Below are 11,245 nucleotides of genomic sequence, written 5' to 3'. Positions count from 1 at the left end.
CAGGAAAAAACAGTAATAAAATAGACACCAAAATCAGTCATTCCAGGCAAATCTTGTATGATTTGTGAAACTGTAACTGATTATATATCTATAAGGTCTTGGTATCTACCAATGATTTTTTTTAGAAGAAGAATGAAACATTTTTTTTTCATGAAAACGTTAGCTAGTCAAATTTTGGCTCAGACATTGGTGATGTTTCACGAATTCCGGGTAGCTGCTACAAGCTTTTGCATACCATAGCAGTTGAGAACTGTATACCCCATAAGCAGGTGAAATTGGTATATTACTGCTGAGATGGGGAAAATTTATAATTTAAAAACTGAAGTCCTCATGTTTTAATGTTGATCACTGTGGTTGTATCATGGCGCACAAGGGGAAGCTCTTTTTTAATTCACATGCTTGTTAGTAACCATATGCAAATGTTGCATTTTACCAGATCCATTCTTTTTCAACATAATATAAATGAATTACGGATTATAAATCATTCAACACTGAATGCTAACTTCATGCTTCAATCATAGCCACACAAAATTAAAAATTCTAAACAGAGAAGTTCATGAATGGATCGTATGAGTGTACACAACATGTTTAAAGGGATATGATGTGGATGAACTCAACTAAATAATGTTTAAAAATGTCTGAAAATCTTATTATGATATGAAAAAAGGAACACATATGGATTATGTCAAGGAGACAACATTCCATCTCCGAAATAAACCAACCAAAAACATACATCTAGGGGTACTACAAGTTCTTCAACATAGTGGGACACCGACACCAATTGCCCGACAAAATAACCAAGTGGATATATCAGTGGGCACAATACTACATCTAATCATCGGATAAGGTGTATCAAATAAAGAATAAAAAGGTGACAATTACATGTCTGTGACCATAATTCCTGGCTTGGGGCAGGCGCAAAATAAGGTGGGGTTAAACCCTCCCCTTAAGTAAGTATGGTCAAAGACAAAACTAATCCGTAGGAAAATTAACTGAACAACAATTGAAAGTAACAAGAAAGACAAACAAATAAGGTACAAACCAAGAGTGCTTACAGTTACTGAAAGCAAGCTCATGACACAAATACGGGTAACAAAATCATCATGTCATCTAATACAAAAATTGTATCAGTCGAAAAACTTACTAACGGATTTCGTATAGCAACTTCATAAACTGTATTGATTGAGCATGATGTTGTGCAATGTCATTAGGGAAACCGAAATAATTGAATTATTTATGTGAAGATCTAATAAATTGGTCGATATTTTTTTCTGTCCATATCTGCAGATAAAAAAAATAGTTATTGCAAAATAGTCAGCAAAAAAGCCTGTTGGCCATCATTACAATGTATATTGAGTTTTATTTGATAATATTAAGGAATAAAAATAGGAAGTATATCAAAGAGAAAATAATATAAAAAGGATTAAGTAATGAATCAAGGCTTTGTTTCCATGAAAAACATTTTAAATATATATAAAAATAGAATTCATGAAACAACAAAATAAAAAGAATGGAAATGAGGAATATGAGCGTACGATTTGATCCCAGTTTTTACGGCGTGGCGTACGGTACGCTGCACCATGCGTACGAAAACCCGAATGAATCCAGCGTACTAAAATAGGGGTTGGTACCCCCAGAAATCAAACCAATGTAACTATTTTTATGTAAGATAATAGTATGTGATTAAACTAATCTTGCAATTCATTGGCGGATCCAAGGGGGTTCCCCCTTACGCCGGAAAAGTTTGTAAATTCCTAGGGATTTTGGGGGACATTTTGGTCCGGCCCCCCTTTTTTTAAGTTGAAAATCTATTACAATTATTTCTATTGATTTTCAAGATATATTTTAATCTATAAATAGCTACATTGTTTTCCTATTACTTATTATTAGAAACGGTTACGATGTCATAGGCCTTAGTAAGACACGGACCAAGTTCGGATAATTTATCCGACAGGGCGTGAGTAGGGTGTTTAACATACGGTACCGTATCATTTTGATCCGATGAAGCAGTGTAGCGAATAGAGTCGTCACATTCTAAGACGTATATATATATTGACAAAGAAAAAGAGATGCAGAAGTATCTTATAAGCGCATTTCAAGAATAATATTTCATTAAATCAAAATTACTATCGGCAAACTCTTCTATAAGTTTATTTCAATAAAAAACACCAACAGTTTAATTAAAAAATTGCAAGAAAAACTAGTCACAAGTACGTTATATTCATGATTACCTACGACATTCCCGAAACAAGGTCGTGTCAGGTCATAAAAGTACAAAAGCTCACATATGTATGTAACTGCGCACCGGCAGTAACATGCTTTCTTAAACACAAGCGAAGTATGAAATATGAATGTCCATATTTAAAAGAATAAGAAGTGATTGAATACCTATTTGATAATATAGAAAGTTTAAGTGAGTACTATAAATTCCAGAAAAACCATTGAACAATCGCTCCCCACAATATCAGTAAAATTTCAGGTGAAAGGCAAATGCATGTAAACCGGGCAACCTTTAAAGTATTTTGTACCTTTTTGAAAGAGTAATCAAGGGAAAAAAGATTCAATCCAGTAAAAACAGACACACACAACAAAGAACATTAAATAACCAAATGAATAAATGTTAATATTGTTAATGCCAATATATATATATCTTTTTTAATTTCGTTTATAGAAACTTCATTTTTTTATTATTAAATATAAGCAAAACCTTAATTTTTTTAGCATCTGATGAAAAATAAAAATATCAAAATGACAAACATAAAGAATTGCTTTTTATATTTTTTTTGAAAACTTATAGACAAAGGAGCTTTTAATCTGGGATATTCATTCATTCTATGGAGCAAAATGCAACTCCACCAGTTTCGTTACATGTAACAAAAAAAAAAACTTGTTAGTGTTTCTCTTGAATCTGACAACCCATGGTTGCTTGAGTCCTATTGTTTCTGCGAGTATAGTTCGAATAAGTTTTCCTTCTCTGCTTCGTTGAATCAGACGTCCCGATTTATGACCAGAAACATAAATGTTGTCGTCCTTGTCGATGTCAATACCCCTTGTGCTACTTACAGCTTTGGGTTGCTGTATCGCATAATTTCTCTCCCGCTCACAGATCGTACAATAGTCCCGCAGCCATCTAAAGTCTCTTTCGGAATTTGCAGAGATGAAGAAATTTTCACCTCGAGTTTCCTTTTTTGAAATAAATTCCCCACCGCATACCTTAAAATGATAGATACTTATACCATCTAAACCAATAATTTGATCACCGACATAACGTAATCCATAAACAGTTGCAATAGAAACTGTTTTTGTAAGAACCATCGTCTTGATATCAACTACAAAGATTCGACAACCACCAGATGATATTGCAATTTGCGAATCGTCAACATCGGAAATGTCATATAGATTTCCTGGCAAATCAATTTGGCTAACAATCGATCCATTCATATCGTAGTTTATGACTTTCCTGCCGCTATACTGCGCAAACAGGACACCGTCTGATATAAAGGTGCCACAACTCATTGTATTTGATAACTTAAGTTTAATAACTTTTCCAGTTTTATATTCCCGTTCTAAAAATCATAATGAATCGAAGGATAAGAGATTTAAGATTAATGCTTATTTCCCCGGCCGACTTGACAGTATTAGTAATTTTTGCGAAATCTGCGTTTTCTGTAAATTTTAATGAAATACTTCTCATGATTCCAAATGTTTTCTGGACATTTTTCAGTAGATCGCTTTTCTTCGACATAACTTATTCTATTTCTATTACGTATTGTTGATCAGAGCCATGCAACGAGCACGTTTCGATTGTATCAGCAAAATGTTTACATGATTTGTGCAAATAATCGAGAGAGGTTGATTTATCTTCTATCTTAATGAAGTTTTCTTTTTTGAGAAATTTAACACATTTGTGTTAAATTCCTGTTTTAAGTCTTCCAGATGTTTTACAATTTGTTTTTTTTTCATTGGCGAAACTCGGTTTTTAGCATCGACTACTTATTCTTGAAAGTTTAGAAGATTTTTTTTCCTTTTTCGAATGATTTTAAATTTTTTTTTTACAAGTATTTGGAAGACTTTTCTGATTGTTTGATACCGGACGCAGCTACTTCGATTGAAATTACTTCACCACACTCTCTGTGCAAAAGAGTTGCACAGGCGGAAGATAGTGCTTCAGAATGGTCAAAACAATAAAATTTAATAATTTCAAACGAATGCTTTTCACAAAGTAATTGAGATTTAGCTGACCGCATTTCAGTCGATGTATCTGATAATGACACAAGTCGATGAGTTGATAGCATCTTGAACATTTTATGACACAAATCGCACGATTCACAAAATGCCTTCTCACAAATGGAACACCATGATATAGCACTTGATGTAGCACCTTTAATATAACAAGGGTCACATTTTTTCTCAGTTTTCTTGAAAACAACAGAGTCTAACAACGAAATCACGAAATGATTTACAGAAAACTGATCTGTGTTTACATCCTGGTTTTCAGAGCATGATCCAGAATCAGTGATTTGTCGGCATACTGGACAATTAAAGGAATGTTTTGTTTGTCGTCTTCGTTGATAATATATAAGTGTTCAAACACGCGCAGCAAAATGTATGAAGACATAGTAAATATCTCTGATCCTTGAAAGTTTCTAAACAAATGGAGCAATAGATCTGTTAAACTGCCATCTTTATTTTCCTGTTGAGTTTCAAACTTTCCTGTCACCATCTTAAGAGGGTTATCTCAGTACATTTCTTCCTGGTAACATCAGGGTTAACAAACTCAACACTAGCTATTGGTCGTACTTATTCTTAGTTTCTAATTATAACGCAAACAAATTTATATCAGTATTTCGTTTCCTAGCTTAAATGACCAAAGACACCGTAAGAGAACATAGTGTATTCTAAACTAACCAGATATAAGCTCAAACAAAACCAAAGGAATAGTTTATGCGAAGTAGCTAAAGCGGAATACAACTGTCTGAACAATCTTAACACAAAAAAGAAAAGGGTTGCCACATTGAAAAGATACACATCATAAAAAGAAGAACTAAATATAAAAAAGTTCAGGTAAAATTATATGTTCCCTTATTTTTTACCAACATTACTTCGTTAGAGTAATAAGTTTCAAAGGCTGTTATATACAGTACGTAGGGCTACAAAAGAGCTGTAGATTTCACGCAAAATTAAACATTGCAGTTACGACTCGGCGATAAAAAGTAAACGAACAAAGACATAACGAGAAAACTTGGAACTAAATGAAGTGAAAAGTGAAACATTATGGATGACATTTAATCTTCAAACGACACCTGGAATAGAAAGATTCTTTATCATTATTTATTTAGAGTAATAAAACATGCTGACTTGTAAAAAGAAACCTGAATACGTATCAAATTACCCTCGGTAGTACCACAAAAGTGGACACAAAATTCAAACAAAAACGTTATACTCATAAGCGAAAGCCTTTAACTCTTCATCTCTATATCATAAAAATTCCATTTGTTGACGCTTGACATTGTCTTGCAAATCCTTCATAAACAAATTTACCCACTACATTTTTGTCGGTATGTAGGATTTCTGTAGGCTTGCAGTCTCGTGAAATTATGTAAGAAAATCGCCAGTGTATCGGGTTAGTACGACAGAGACGTCTCTTTTTGACGGAGAAATAATTTCTATTGCAAATATATATAAATTGTTTGCTGTGAATAATTTGAATGGCATTGTATTTGTGTTTTTATAACACAAAGACAGTTTTACTAATAGTCTTTCGTTCATGCATAACTATATTTTATCGTACAATACATCATGTTCTAAGCCCGTGCAAGATACACGTATATTTTGGAACGAGTAATATTGTCACAAAACTGAAGTCATCACTTTAAAACTTTTACGGCCGACATCGTGTACTGGTTGATCATAATGATGTTGCAATATACAAATACGTCTAAATATGTTTCGTCCGTCAACACAATTTCGTTACAAGTTTCCCTATAACAGTGTTAATACCCTTCATGTGTATCACAACCACTTGATATATTTTGGCGGGATCTGTATATAAGATGTCATATCATGGAATTTGTTTTAGACTTGACCAACATTTTAGCGACCATTAAATTTGAAAACAGGAAAAAGTTATTCCCTCCTTTTTTATTCTAGTCAGCGATGAATGGTTTGCACAATTTAAGTTTTTTAGTTTTGTCTTGGATGTACGCATTGTTAAATCGTCAATATAGTCAAATTGAATCCGAAAGGAAAATTAAACGAAAGAAGGCAAAACAAACGAAATTAATGAACACATGGCAAGTTTAATGTGAAGAAACTTCACGAACTGTATTATGTTCGAATAAAATTTGTAAGGGAAAATCAAGAGCACCAAATGATTGAATTTTGAAGTAAATACATGTAAGAAACTTACACTAACCAAGTTGTTTGCATTCATATGTTTTTGTCCCTGCAAATAAAGCCCCTCAAAAGTAAGATATATTCATATTGGATATACAAACATTGTAACAATTTATAAGTAGGAGCTCGATTTTGGAACACTGTCACGGAAAGCAGGATATATATGTATATATATAGTAATATTGTCCATTTTAGATAACCTAACTTTCAGTCTCGTCCCCCTAAATACGGAACTACTATAATGGGGTATCTTAATACACTAAAAATATGCATGTAAATTACAAACGATGCAATCGATTGACAGTTGGCAGTATTGATACGCATTAAATAAATGCTTCGCGGCTTATTCAGCTGAAACCGACTCAAAGTTCTTTATACACTATAATCTAACCAACGATTAAAACAATCCTTAAATTAACAATATAATGGATACTTTATTTAACAGAAATAATATCGAAATATTAGGAAGAATCCGTTTAGATAAGTATTTAATCCATAGCTTTAGGCATACTATTTTAACAATTGAAGTGTTGTATGTGAGTTGTCCAGTATTTATGTATGGATATACGACAAGGTATTAAGGTATGAATATTGCCTGACATATTGCAATAAACCGGTGAAATGACAACAGAAGAAACAACAACGACTAATTTTATAAACTTTATTATAGACAAATATATGCAAAATGAAATCGAATATTAGGTTCAAAATTATCTATTGATTTGTTAGGGATGAGTACTCACATGTACGATATTTGGCATTTTAAAACTAATATAACATTTCATAGTTCGTCAAAAGGAAATCATTTCATTTCAATAACTTGATAATTTACCTCGATCACGTAATGTGTGTGTCAGATACTCTTACCGTTGCAAAATGTGTACTTCTTGATCGCAAATTTCCTACTTTCATTTCGCTATCAGCCATTCTGTTTTTTGTCGTGAAACAAACAAAGAAAACAAACAATTGCTTTATTGTCAATTATGACGTGCAAAAATGAACTGAACAATTAAACATAAATCAAAATGTACATATAGTTAACATGATTTGAATGATTTTAGTAACACGCAGATATTAGACATAAAAGGATATTGTTGCAACATAAAACATTATGTAAAAAATACAAGTATGACGATGATAAATGCAGTGATCCCATTTTATTTAAACTAACTTTTTTAATTAGGAGGCAGATAACTTGATTAAAATGACATATATATTTTTTGTGAAATATTCATAAATTATTTAAAACTATTCATACTGGTATAATGAAAAATGAAATAACATTGTTATTTTATTTGGTATCAGATTATTTAAATACAAATCTATATAATATATTTACAAATTATATTTTTCTTGCTTCATATAAATTTGTCAGAACAAATGGAGTTGATTACAGATAAAAGCCATGTAAATTTCTGTTTATTATTTAATTGGTTTAGATTTGGGTACTTAAGAATGATGTCATCAATTATTTTCTTTCTGGCTTGACTCAAAGAGTTGCATTCTAACAGAAAGTGAATTTCAACTTCTACATTTTGATTACACAGTTTATATATCCTCTTATCAGTCGGAATATTTTTATATTTACCAATTTCTATTTCTAGCTTGTGACAGCTTATTCGAAATTTTGTAATCAATCTTCTCTGACTAAAGTTATCCAATTTGAATATGATTCATAAACTAACTTATCCTAGATAACCTATACGTTCTTAACCTATGACCAACATGACTTGTTTTCAGAGTGAAGTTTTTGTGATTCAATGAAGGCCTCATATATAATGCTATTAATCTAATAATATAGATAGCTTAAATATTTTATCATTTTAAAAAATTTTTATACCGGTGCACCTGGTCCATGCTCCCAGTTTTTAGTGGAGTCCGATTTGCTCATTTGCTTTTGTTTCTTTGTATGCATGATTGTAGTTACTTTATGTTCTTTGTTGTGTATGTCTGTTTTCCATGTCTGGTCTTTGTCCCTGAATTACATTCTTTTGATTACCGCTATAATCTTGGTTCCCTTGATTACTCTCTCTAATAATAGTGAATGTCTACCCAATACATTTTTTTAAAGTTTTTCGTGCAAAAATATGTTCACTTAATATGGCCTTTACAGAGTCCAATTTCTTTACAAATTATATTTGTCTTGGTGCAATACTTTTCTAATCTACAGTTCAAAATTCTAGTGAAAAGTGTACATATATGGCTGCCTACTGTTAGGCCTCTATAGTTCGCAGGATCATCGCGGATCCCACTTTCAAATATTGGAACTACTATTGCTCTAGCCCAGGCTTTTGGAAATTTACCACTACTTAAGATAAAGTTAAAAAGTATATGCAAGATATCAATAATACAATTTTGACCATATTTAAGCATTTCATTAATACTGCATCGTAACTACTTGCTTTGTTATTTTTAATGAGCTTATAATATTATTAATTTCTTTTTTTAGAAATCAGTTTTTCAAGTTCTGCGAATATTTAAGTGTCCTCGAGATCCCTCAAACTGTTATATATATCTTGAGAAGTTCTGACTCTCTTTTTATTCAAATCTTCAAAATACTCTATCCAAGAGCTAGCTGATATATCACATGTATTTTCAGATTTATTCTGAATCAAATTTTCAAGTAAATCCCAATATGTTTTTTTTAGGATTATCTCCTTGAAGTGTATCCAACTGGTCTACAATCGACTCATAATACTGCCTAATTGTTTTCTTGCGGATTTTTCTGTATCTTTTTAATGCACTGAAAAAAGAGCCTCTAACATGAAGATCTTTATCATTTTTATGAAATAACTTGTGCTTTTGTTCTAAATCTCTTTTCATATGAAGGAGAGATTGGTCCTGCCATGTTTAATCGTTTAAGATTTTGCAATATATACAGATTCAAATGGTACAGAATTTTTTTATTATTTTCATTTTTATTATCAATAATATATTTGATCTCTTCCTGTAAGTTATTTAAGGACAAGGCCTTTTGGGACCAAATATATAAATATTTTTTCGCATTGGTACTAATTTTTAACATTATGATAAGAAAACCATAAGACATGTTGAATTTTTCATTTTTTATACTATAAAAGTTGCTTTGAATTGCTATTCAAGTATTTTTGAGTTAACTATAACCAACCTTAAAGGAACTAGTTTTCTTGGAATAAGTACGCGCGTCGTCGACATTTTGACGCTATAGTCCAAACTTTGCGTAAAGTCAAGCTATTAATATATTAAGCTTTTTTTTTTACATAATTATAGTAATAACAGGTTTTTTTATAATCCATTACTTTAACTGATTTTACTTGTCAGGCAAATTTATTTTCTCTAACTATATTATAAGGGACGATAGAATTTTTGCCAGAATTCCTGAGACTTGAGGATTTTTCCTGTCATTTATTGTAGTTTTTATTGGCTATCATGAATTTTTGAATCCTTGTTAATGATACTCTTGTTTATAATTGGCTGTCAGGACACTTTAGAATACCAGTATAAAAATACAGAGAATCTCAGTGTAATGGCGGATAACTCGCAGAGTACTTCTCAGAAGCTGCCAAACAAATACACTTGCCAAATATTCAGAGAAAGTCATGTAAACAGTGTTCGTAGTTGAACGTACCAAAACAGCGCACCTTGAAAAATTAATATCAGTTATATAGATAATATGATTTAAGTTATAATAAGATATATGGGTTACACGTTGTAATTCGCCCAGTGAGAATCCAAATGCTATGCGTTGTTTACATGTACTTGTTATTAATGACTACATATGTTCCCGCATATGGTGCTATGGAAACTTGTGGACCAGGATAAAGTTGTTTTCCTTGTTATTGACTATTTTGCTTATCATAATAATCCTGACACATGAGAGAGTATATAAAAGAAGTGTCAACTGAACGGGACCACTACTGTCGGCCGGCGAGCCCCGCTCGTGTTACAATATATACTTTGATGTAATAACATGAAAGTTATTAATAACATTGTAGAATATATTAATATAGTGAAAAATGATGTTCTGCGCCATTAGTTAATTGTAAAGACGTCATACTGGTGCCACAATTTTACGTCATTAAAAAAATGCTGAGAGTGAATTTTGTTGTTTTTTTTCGAACATGTTCACATCCAGAAAATTATGTCCACACCCAAGAAACAACATAGATAAACAATTTTAAAATGTTTTTTAATGTTGTATGCCCTAGGTTTACCACTTTGAATCGACACGAGTCTATGTTTAAATTTTCTGTGACATCGAGCCGTTCCCTCAGCCGTTTTGTGTTGTATGTCATATTTAGTAGTTTTCAGATAGCTTTGAGTACAGTGTACCTGAAGCGCCCACAATTTTTCAGTTTCGTTTTAATGTTTTTGTTGTGGTTATTTTTTCTTTTTTTCTTTTCGCAATGCGATTTTTTGTTCGATTTTAATTTGTTTGAAAATGTTTCAATATAGCGCATATTTTTTTTTCTGGCTTTACAATGCCTGAGCTTTGGTCACTCTTGACGTAATTGTACTCCTTAAGTACCTAATACAATCACTGACATTAAATTTCTTTTCATTTTATCCCTAAGATCGTGGGTAAACAAAGCGTGTGTGTTTTGGTGTGTTAATATCTGTCCATAAAAATTCGGAATGCCAAGAAAAACAACAATTACTATTATAATCTTTTATATCACATGGCCTAATATATAAAATGAACTTCGACCTGAGTCAAGAGAAAAAGTAGTACTGGGCAGACACTAAATTCCAACCGATATTTGGATGTCGTGCAAGAATATCAGTTGCATTAATTACTCTGAGTGATAAATTCTAAAGAAAATTGTTTAAGAAGCAAACCAAGTGCCTGTTTCAGGGATTATTTTTGGTG

The sequence above is a fragment of the Perna viridis genome, chromosome 12 (assembly GCF_037379345.1).
Source record: "Perna viridis isolate PV_CMFRI_1.1 ecotype Kerala chromosome 12, ASM3737934v1, whole genome shotgun sequence".
NCBI classification, from domain to species: Eukaryota; Metazoa; Mollusca; class Bivalvia; order Mytilida; family Mytilidae; genus Perna; species Perna viridis.
Note: the sequence above shows the minus strand (reverse complement) of the source record.